This window comes from Humulus lupulus, chromosome 3, assembly GCF_963169125.1.
Source record: "Humulus lupulus chromosome 3, drHumLupu1.1, whole genome shotgun sequence".
NCBI classification, from domain to species: domain Eukaryota; kingdom Viridiplantae; phylum Streptophyta; class Magnoliopsida; order Rosales; family Cannabaceae; genus Humulus; species Humulus lupulus.
Window position 1 is genome coordinate 34,182 of NC_084795.1, and position 10,912 is coordinate 45,093.

The following is a 10,912-nucleotide window of genomic DNA, read 5'->3' on the forward strand; positions in this document are numbered from 1 at the left end:
ATTTCTCTCTAACAAGCTCTAATTTTTTGGAACCTTTTCTCACCTCAATATATTAGATAGGGCTATTATTGACCATGAATTGGGGACCTAATTCAACCAAAAAAAAAATTTGACCTTTCAGGCCTAATCTCCTAGGCAGCTGCCTAGGGCTCCGAAGCGATTTCGTAATTCACTCATATTTCTCTCAAACATGCTCTAATTTTTTTGAACCTTTTCCCATCTCAATAATATTAGATAGGGCTATTATTGACCATGAATTGGGGTCCAAATTCAACCATACAAAAAAATTAACCTTTCAGGCCAAATCTCTTAGGCGGCTGCCTAGGGCTCCGAAGCGATCTCGTAATTCACTCATATTTCTCGCTAAGAAGCTCTAATTTTTTTGAACCTTTTCCCATCTCAGTAATATTATATAGGACTATTATTGACCATGAATTGGGGTCCTAATTCAACCAAACAAAAAATTGACCTTTCAGGCGAAATCTCCTAGGCAGCTGCCTAGGGTTCCGAAGCGATCTCGTAATTCACTCATATGTCTTTCTAACAAGCTCTAATTTTTTTGGTCCTTTTCCCATCTCAATAATATTATATAGGGCTGTTATTGACCATGAATTGGGATCCTAATTCAACCAAAAAAAAAATTGACCTCTCTGGCCAAATCTCCTAGGCAGCTGCCTAGGGCTCTGAAGCGATTTCGTAATTCACTCATATTTCTCTCTAACAAGCTCTAATTTTTTCGAACCTTTTCCCATCTCAATAATATTAGATAGGGCTGTTATTTACCATGAATTGGGGTCCTAATTCAACCAAACAAAAAAATTGACCTTTCAGGCCAAATCTCCTAGGCAGCTGCCTAGGGCTCTGAAGCGATCTCGTAATTCACTCATATTTCTCTCTAACAAGCTCTAATTTTTTGGAACCTTTTCTCACCTCAATATATTAGATAGGGCTATTATTGACCATGAATTGGGGACCTAATTCAACCAAAAAAAAAATTTGACCTTTCAGGCCTAATCTCCTAGGCAGCTGCCTAGGGCTCCGAAGCGATTTCGTAATTCACTCATATTTCTCTCAAACATGCTCTAATTTTTTTGAACCTTTTCCCATCTCAATAAAATTAGATAGGGCTATTATTGACCATGAATTGGGGTCCAAATTCAACCATACAAAAAAATTATCCTTTCAGGCCAAATCTCTTAGGCGGCTGCCTAGGGCTCCGAAGCGATCTCGTAATTCACTCATATTTCTCGCTAAGAAGCTCTAATTTTTTTGATCCTTTTCCCATCTCAGTAATATTATATAGGACTATTATTGACCATGAATTGGAGTCCTAATTCAACCAAACAAAAAATTGACCTTTCAGGCGAAATCTCCTAGGCAGCTGCCTAGGGTTCCGAAGCGATCTCGTAATTCACTCATATGTCTTTCTAACAAGCTCTAATTTTTTTGGTCCTTTTCCAATCTCAATAATATTATATAGGGCTGTTATTGACCATGAATTGGGATCCTAATTCAATCAAACAAAAAAATTGACCTCTCAGGCCAAATCTCCTAGGCAGCTAGGGCTCTGAAGCGATTTCGTAATTCACTCATATTTCTCTCTAACAAGCTCTAATTTTTTCGAACCTTTCCCCATCTCAATAATATTAGATAGGGCTATTATTGACCATGAATTGGGGTCCAAATTCAACCATACAAAAAAATTAACCTTTCAGGCCAAATCTCTTAGGCGGCTGCCTAGGGCTCCGAAGCGATCTCGTAATTCACTCATATTTCTCCCTAACAAGCTCTAATTTTTTTGAACCTTTTCCCATCTCAATAATATTATATAGGGATGTTATTGACCATGAATTGGGGTCCTAATTCAACCAAAAAAAAAATTGACCATTCAGGCCAAATCTCCTAGGCAGCTGCCTAGGGCTCCGAAACGATTTCATAATTCACTCATATTTCTCTCTAACAAGCTCTAACTTTTTGGAACCTTTTCCCATCTCAATAATATTAGATAGGGCTACTATTGACCAAGAATTGGGGTCCTAATTCAACCAAACAAAAAAATTGACCTTTCAGGCCAAATCTCCTAGGCAGCTGCCTAGGGCTCCGAAGCGATCTCGTAATTCACTCATATTTCTCCGTAACAAGCTCTAATTTTTTGGAACCTTTTCCCATCTCAATAATATTATATAGGACTATTATTGACCATGAATTGGGGTCCTAATTCAACCAAACAAAAAAATTGACCTTTCAGGCCAAATCTCTTAGGCAGCTACCTAGGTCTCCGAAGCGATCTCGTAATTCACGCATATGTCTTTCTAACAAGCTCAAATTTTTTTGGTACTTTTCCCATCTAAATAATATTATATAGGGCTGTTATTGACCATTAATTGGGGTCCTAATTTAACCAAACAAAAAAATTGACCTCTCAGGCCAAATCTCCAAGGCAGCAGCCTATGGCTCCGAAGCGATTTCGTAATTCACTCATATTTCTCTCAAACATGCTCTAAGTTTTTTGAACGTTTCCCCATCTCAATAATATTAGATAGGGATATTATTGACCATGAATTGGGGTCCAAATTCAACCATACAAAAAAATTAACCTTTCAGGCCAAGTCTCTTAGGCGGCTGCCTAGGGCACCGAAGCGATCTCGTAATTCACTCATATTTCTCCCTAACAAGCTCTAATTTATTTGAACCTTTTCCCATCTCAATAATATTATATAGGGTTGTTATTGACCCTGAATTGGGGTCCTAATTCAACCAAAAAAAAAATTGACCATTCAGGCCAAATCTCCTAGGCAGCTGCCTAGGGCTCCGAAACGATTTCATAATTCACTCATATTTCTCTCTAACAAGCTCTAACTTTTTGGAACCTTTTCCCATCTCAATAATATTAGATAGGGCTACTATTGACCAAGAATTGGGGTCCTAATTCAACCAAACAAAAAAATTGACCTTTCAGGCCAAATCTCCTAGGCAGCTGCCTAGGGCTCCGAAGCGATCTCGTAATTCACTCATATTTCTCCGTAACAAGCTCTAATTTTTTGGAACCTTTTCCCATCTCAATAATATTATATAGGACTATTATTGACCATGAATTGGGGTCCTAATTCAACCAAACAAAAAAATTGACCTTTCAGGCCAAATCTCTTAGGCAGCTACCTAGGTCTCCGAAGCGATCTCGTAATTCACGCATATGTCTTTCTAACAAGCTCAAATTTTTTTGGTACTTTTCCCATCTAAATAATATTATATAGGGCTGTTATTGACCATTAATTGGGGTCCTAATTTAACCAAACAAAAAAATTGACCTCTCAGGCCAAATCTCCAAGGCAGCAGCCTATGGCTCCGAAGCGATTTCGTAATTCACTCATATTTCTCTCAAACATGCTCTAATTTTTTTGAACGTTTCCCCATCTCAATAATATTAGATAGGGCTATTATTGACCATGAATTGGGGTCCAAATTCAACCATACAAAAAAATTAACCTTTCAGGCCAAGTCTCTTAGGCGGCTGCCTAGGGCACCGAAGCGATCTCGTAATTCACTCATATTTCTCCCTAACAAGCTCTAATTTTTTTGAACCTTTTCCCATCTCGATAATATTATATAGGGCTGTTAATGACCATGAATTGGGGTCCTAATTCAACCAAAAAAAAAATTGACCATTCAGGCCAAATCTCCTAGGCAGCTGCCTCGGGCTCCGAAACGATTTCATAAGTCACTCATATTTCTCTCTAACAAGCTCTAATTTTTTTGAACCTTTTCCCATCTCAATAATATTAGATAGGGCTACTATTGACCAATAATTGGGGTCTTAATTCAACCAAACAAAAGAATTGACCTTTCAGGCCAAATCTCCTAAGCCGCTGCCTAGGGCTCCGAAGCGATCTCGTAATTCACTCATATTTCTCCATTACAAGCTCTAATTTTTTGGAACCTTTTCCCATCTCAATAATATTATATAGGACTATTATTGACCATGAATTGGGGTCCTAATTCAACCAAACAAAAAAATTGACCTTTCAGGCCAAATCTCCTAGGCAGCTGCCTAGGTCTCCGAAGCGATCTCGTAATTCACGCATATGTCTTTCTAACAAGCTCAAATTCTTTTGGTACTTTTCCCATCTAAATAATATTATATAGGGCTGTTATTGACCATTAATTGGGGTCCTAATTTAACCAAACAAAAAAATTGACCTCTCAGGCCAAATCTCCAAGGCAGCAGCCTATGGCTCCGAAGCGATTTCGTAATTCACTCATATTTCTCTCAAAGATGCTCTAATTTTTTTGAACCTTTTCCCATCTCAATAATATTAGATAGGGCTATTATTGACCATGAATTGGGGTACAAATTCAACCATAAAAAAAAATTAACCTTTCTGGCCAAATCTCTTAGGCGGCTGCCTAGGGCTCCGAAGCGATCTCGTAATTCACTCATATTTCTCCCTAAGAAGCTCTAATTTTTTTGAACCTTTTCCCATCTCAATAATATTATATAGGGCTGTTATTGACCATGAATTGGTCTCCTAATTCAACCAAACAAAAAAATTGACCTTTCAGGCCAACTCTCCTAGGCAGCTGCCTAGGGCTCCGAAGCGATTTCGTAATTCACTCATATTTCTCTCTAACAAGCTCTAATTTTTGTGAACCTTTTCCCATCTCAATAATATTATATAGGACTATTATTGAACATGAATTGGGGTGCTAATTCAACCAAACAAAAAATTGACCTTTCACGCCAAATCTCCTAGGCAACTTCCTAGGGCTCCGAAGCGATCTCGTAATTCACTCATATTTCACCCTAACAAGCTCTAATTTTTTGGAACCTTTTCCCATCTCAATAATATTATATAGGGATGTTATTGACCATGAATTGGGGTCCTAATTCAACCAAAAAAAAAATTGACCTCTCAGGCCAAATCTCCTAGGCAGCTGCCTAGGGCTCTGAAGCGATTTCGTAATTCACTCATATTTCTCTCTAACAAGCTCTAATTTTTTCGAACCTTTTCCCATCTCAATAATATTAGATAGGGCTGTTAATTACCATGTATTGGGGTCCTAATTCAACCAAACAAAAAAATTGACCTTTCAGGCCAAATCTCCTAGGCAGCTGCCTAGGGCTCCGAAGCGATCTCGTAATTCACTCATATGTCTTTCTAACAAGCTCTAATTTTTTTGGTCCTTTTCCCATCTCAATAATATTATATAGGGCTGTTATTGACCATGAATTGGGATCCTAATTCAACCAAAAAAAAAAATTGACCTCTCAGGCCAAATCTCCTAGGCAGCTGCCTAGGTCTCTGAAGCGATTTCGTAATTCACTCATATTTCTCTCTAACAAGCTCTAATTTTTTCGAACCTTTTCCCATCTCAATAATATTAGATAGGGCTGTTATTTACCATGAATTGGGGTCCTAATTCAACCAAACAAAAAAATTGACCTTTCAGGCCAAATCTCCTAGGAAGCTGCCTAGGGCTCCGAAGCGATCTCGTAATTCACTCATATTTCTCTCTAACAAGCTCTAATTTTTTGGAACCTTTTCTCATCTCAATATATTAGATAGGGCTATTATTGACCATGAATTGGGGACCTAATTCAACCAAAAAAAAAAATTGACCTTTCAGGCCAAATCTCCTAGGCAGCTGCCTAGGGCTCCGAAGCGATTTCGTAATTCACTCATATTTCTCTCAAACATGCTCTAATTTTTTTGAACCTTTTCCCATCTCAATAATATTAGATAGGGCTATTATTGACCATGAATTGGGGTCCAAATTCAACCATACAAAAAAATTAACCTTTCAGGCCAAATCTCTTAGGCGGCGGCCTAGGGCTCCGAAGCGATCTGGTAATTCACTCATATTTCTCGCTAAGAAGCTCTAATTTTTTTGAACATTTTCCCATCTCAGTAACATTATATAGGACTATTATTGACCATGAATTGGGGTCCTAATTCAACCAAACAAAAAATTGACCTCTCAGGCGAAATCTCCTAGGCAGCTGCCTAGGGCTCCGAAGCGATTTCGTAATTCACTCATATTTCTCTCAAACATGCTCTAATTTTTTTGAACCTTTTCCCATCTCAATAATATTAGATAGGGCTATTATTGACCATAAATTGGGGTCCAAATTCAACCATACAAAAAAATTAACCTTTCAGGCCAAATCTCTTAGGCGGCTGCCTAGGGCTCCGAAGCGATCTCGTAATTCACTCATATTTCTCCCTAAGAAGCTCTAATTTTTTTGAACCTTTTCCCATCTCAATATTATTATATAGGGCTGTTATTGACCATGAATTGGTCTCCTAATTCAACCAAACAAAAAAATTGACCTTTCAGGCCAAATCTCCAGCCGAGGTGTGTGGTGGGTGATACAGTCATAATACTGAGAGATGTACTAATATAAGGAAAAAACTTGCGAAAATTGCCATCAAAAAGGGGAATTTTTTTTGAAATGTTGATTTAAGGGTCCGTTTCCACTCCAATATATTCATTTACCCATGAGATCTCTTGGGGAAAAATATCGAAAGAGTTGAACACGAGGGCAATACATTTCGGAGAAATTAGTGAAATCTCCAATTCATCAAAGGGGTACCCCTTTCAGAAATCTTTGATTTCTCTAATATGGATTCAAGCAATGTTTTCATAGTGAAAACTAAATAATATGCGAGGGTCATGGGCACAAAAGTTGTAGCCCTATGTCTTAGGGTTCTATTTGTAAAATTTCGTGCGAAGCCGAGGTGTGTAGAGGGAGATACAGTCAAAATACGGAGAGATGTACGAATATAAGGAAAAAACTTGCGAAAATTGCCATCAAAAAGGGGAATTTTTTTTGAAATGTTGATTTAAGGGTCCGTTTCCACTCCAATATATTCATTTACCCATGAGATCTCTTGGGGAAAAATATCGAACGAGTTGAACACGAGGGCAATACATTTCGGAGAAATTAGTGAAATCTCCAATTCACCAAAGGGGTACCCCTTTCAAAAATCTTCGATTTCTCTAATATCGATTCGAGAAATGTTTTCATAGTGAATATTAAATAATATTCGAGGGTCATGGGCACAAAAGTTGTAGCCCTATGTCTTAGGGTTCTATGTGTAAAATTTCGTGCTAGTCTGAGTTGGGTAGAGGGTGATACAGTTAAAATACTGTGAGATGTACTAATATAAGGAAAAAACTTGCGAAAATTGCCATCAAAAAGGGGAATTTTTTTTGAAATGTTGATTTAAGGGTCCGTTTCCACTCCAATATATTCATATACCCATGAGATCTCTTGGGGAAAAATATCGAACGAGTTGAACACGAGGGCAATACATTTCGGAGAAATTAGTGAAATCTCCAATTCACCAAAGGGGTACCCTTTTCAGAAATCTTCGATTTCTCTAATATCGATTCGAGCAGTGTTTTCATTGTGAAGACTAAATAATATGCGAGGGTCATGGGCACAAAAGTTGTAGCCCTATGTCTTAGGGTTCTATGTGTAAAATTTCGTGCGTAGCCGAGGTGTGTAGAGGGAGATACAGTCAAAATACGGAGAGATGTACGAATATAAGGAAAAAACTTGCGAAAATTGCCATCAAAAAGGGGAATTTTTTTTGAAATGTTGATTTAAGGGTCCGTTTCAACTCCAATATATTCATTTACCCATGAGATCTCTTGGGGAAAAATATCGAACGAGTTGAACACGAAGGCAATACATTTTGGAGAAATTAGTGAAATCTCCAATTCACCAAAGGGGTACCCCTTTCAGAAATCTTCGATTTCTCTAATATCGATTCGAGCAATGTTTTCATAGTGAATAATAAATAATATGCGAGGGTCATGGGCACAAAAGTTGTAGCCCTATATCTTATGGTTTTATGTGTAAAATTTCGTGCGAAGCCGAGGTGTGTGGGGGTGATACTGTCATAATACTGAGAGATGTACTAATATAAGGAAAAAACTTGCGAAAATTGCCATCAAAAAGGGGAATTTTTTTTGAAATGTTGATTTAAGGGACCATTTCCACTCCAATATATTCATTTACCCATGAGATCTCTTGGGGAAAAATATCGAACGAGTTGAACACGAGGGTAATACATTTCGGAGAAATTAGTGAAATCTCCGATTCACCAAAAGGGTACCCTTTTCAGAAATCTTCGATTTCTCTAATATGGATTCGAGAAATGTTTTCATAGTGAATAATAAATAATATGCGAGGGTCATGGGCACAAAAGTTGTAGCCCTATGTCTTAGGGTTCAATGTGTAAAATTTCGTGCTAGTCTGAGTTGGGTAGAGGGTTATACAGTTAAAATACTGTGAGATGTACTAATATAAGGAAAAAACTTGCGAAAATTGCCATCAAAAAGGGGAATTTTTTTTGAAATGTTGATTTAAGGGTCCGTTTCCACTCCAATATATTCATTTACCCATGAGATCTCTTGGGGAAAAATATCGAACGAGTTGAACACGAGGGCAATACATTTCGGAGAAATTAGTGAAATCTCCGATTCACCAAAGGGGTACCCTTTTCAGAAATCTTCGATTTCTCTAATATGGATTCGAGCAATGTTTTCATTGTGAAGACTAAATAATATGAGAGGGTCATGGGCACAAAAGTTGTAGCACTATGTCTTAGGGAACCATGTGTAAAATTTCGTACGAAGGCGAGGTGTGTAGAGGGAGATACAGTCAAAATACTGTGAGATGTACGAATATAAGGAAAAAACTTGCGAAAATTGCCATCAAAAAGGGGAATTTTTTTTTAATTGATGATTTAAGGGTCCGTTTCCACTCCAATATATTCATTTACCCATGATATCTCTTGGGGAAATATATCGAACGAGTTGAACATGAGGGCAATACATTTCGGAGAAATTAGTGAAATCTCCAATTCACCAAAGGGGTACCCCTTTCAGAAATCTTTGATTTCTCTAATATCGATTCGAGCAATGTTTTCATAGTGAATACTAAATAATATGCGAGGGTCATGGGCACAAAAGTTGTAGCCCTATATCTTATGGATTTATGTGTAAAATTTCGTGCGAAGCCGAGGTGTGTGGGGGTGATACAGTCATAATACTGAGAGATGTACTAATATAAGGAAAAAACTTGCGAAAATTGCCATCAAAAAGGGGAATTTTTTTTGAAATGTTGATTTAAGGGTCCATTTCCACTCCAATATATTCATTTACCCATGAGATCTCTTGGGGAAAAATATCGAACGAGTTGAACACGAGGGCAATACATTTCGGAGAAATTAGTGAAATCTCCAATTCACCAAAGGGGTACCCCTTTCAAAAATCTTCGATTTCTCTAATATCGATTCGAGAAATATTTTCATAGTGAATACTAAATAATATTCGAGGGTCATGGGCACAAAAGTTGTAGCCCTATGTCTTAGGGTTCTATGTGTAAAATTTCGTGCTAGTCCGAGTTGGGTAGAGGGTGATACAGTTAAAATACTATGAGATGTACTAATATAAGGAAAAAACTTGCGAAAATTGCCATCAAAAAGGGGAATTTTTTTTGAAATGTTGATTTAAGGGTCCGTTTCCACTCCAATATATTCATTTACCCATGAGATCTCTTGGGGAAAAATATCGAACGAGTTGAACACGAGGGCAATACATTTCGGAGAAATTAGTGAAATCTCCAATTCACCAAAGGGGTACCCCTTCCAAAAATCTTCGATTTCTCTAATATCGATTCGAGAAATGTTTTCATAGTGAATACTAAATAATATTCGAGGGTCATGGGCACAAAAGTTGTAGCCCTATGTCTTAGGGTTCTATGTGTAAAATTTCGTGCTAGTCTGAGTTGGGTAGAGGGTGATACAGTTAAAATACTGTGAGATGTACTAATATAAGGAAAAAACTTGCGAAAATTGCCATCAAAAAGGGGAATTTTTTTTGAAATGTTGATTTAAGGGTCCGTTTCCACTCCAATATATTCATTTACCCATGAGATCTCTTGGGGAAAAATATCGAACGAGTTGAACACGAGGGCAATACATTTCGGAGAAATTAGTGAAATCTCCAATTCACCAAAGGGGTACCCTTTTCAGAAATCTTCGATTTCTCTAATATCGATTCGAGCAGTGTTTTCATTGTGAAGACTAAATAATATGCGAGGGTCATGGGCACAAAAGTTGTAGCCCTATGTCTTAGGGTTCTATGTGTAAAATTTCGTGCGTAGCCGAGGTGTGTAGAGGGAGATACAATCAAAATACGGAGAGATGTACGAATATAAGGAAAAAACTTGCGAAAATTGCCATCAAAAAGGGGAATTTTTTTTGAAATGTTGATTTAAGGGTCCGTTTCAACTCCAATATATTCATTTACCCATGAGATCTCTTGGGGAAAAATATCGAACGAGTTGAACACGAAGGCAATACATTTTGGAGAAATTAGTGAAATCTCCAATTCACCAAAGGGGTACCCCTTTCAGAAATCTTCGATTTCTCTAATATCGATTCGAGCAATGTTTTCATAGTGAATAATAAATAATATGCGAGGGTCATGGGCACAAAAGTTGTAGCCCTATATCTTATGGTTTTATGTGTAAAATTTTGTGCGAAGCCGAGGTGTGTGGGGGTGATACTGTCATAATACTGAGAGATGTACTAATATAAGGAAAAAACTTGCGAAAATTGCCATCAAAAAGGGGAATTTTTTTTGAAATGTTGATTTAAGGGACCATTTCCACTCCAATATATTCATTTACCCATGAGATCTCTTGGGGAAAAATATCGAACGAGTTGAACACGAGGGTAATACATTTCGGAGAAATTAGTGAAATCTCCGATTCACCAAAAGGGTACCCTTTTCAGAAATCTTCGATTTCTCTAATATGGATTCGAGAAATGTTTTCATAGTGAATAATAAATAATATGCGAGGGTCATGGGCACAAAAGTTGTAGCCCTATGTCTT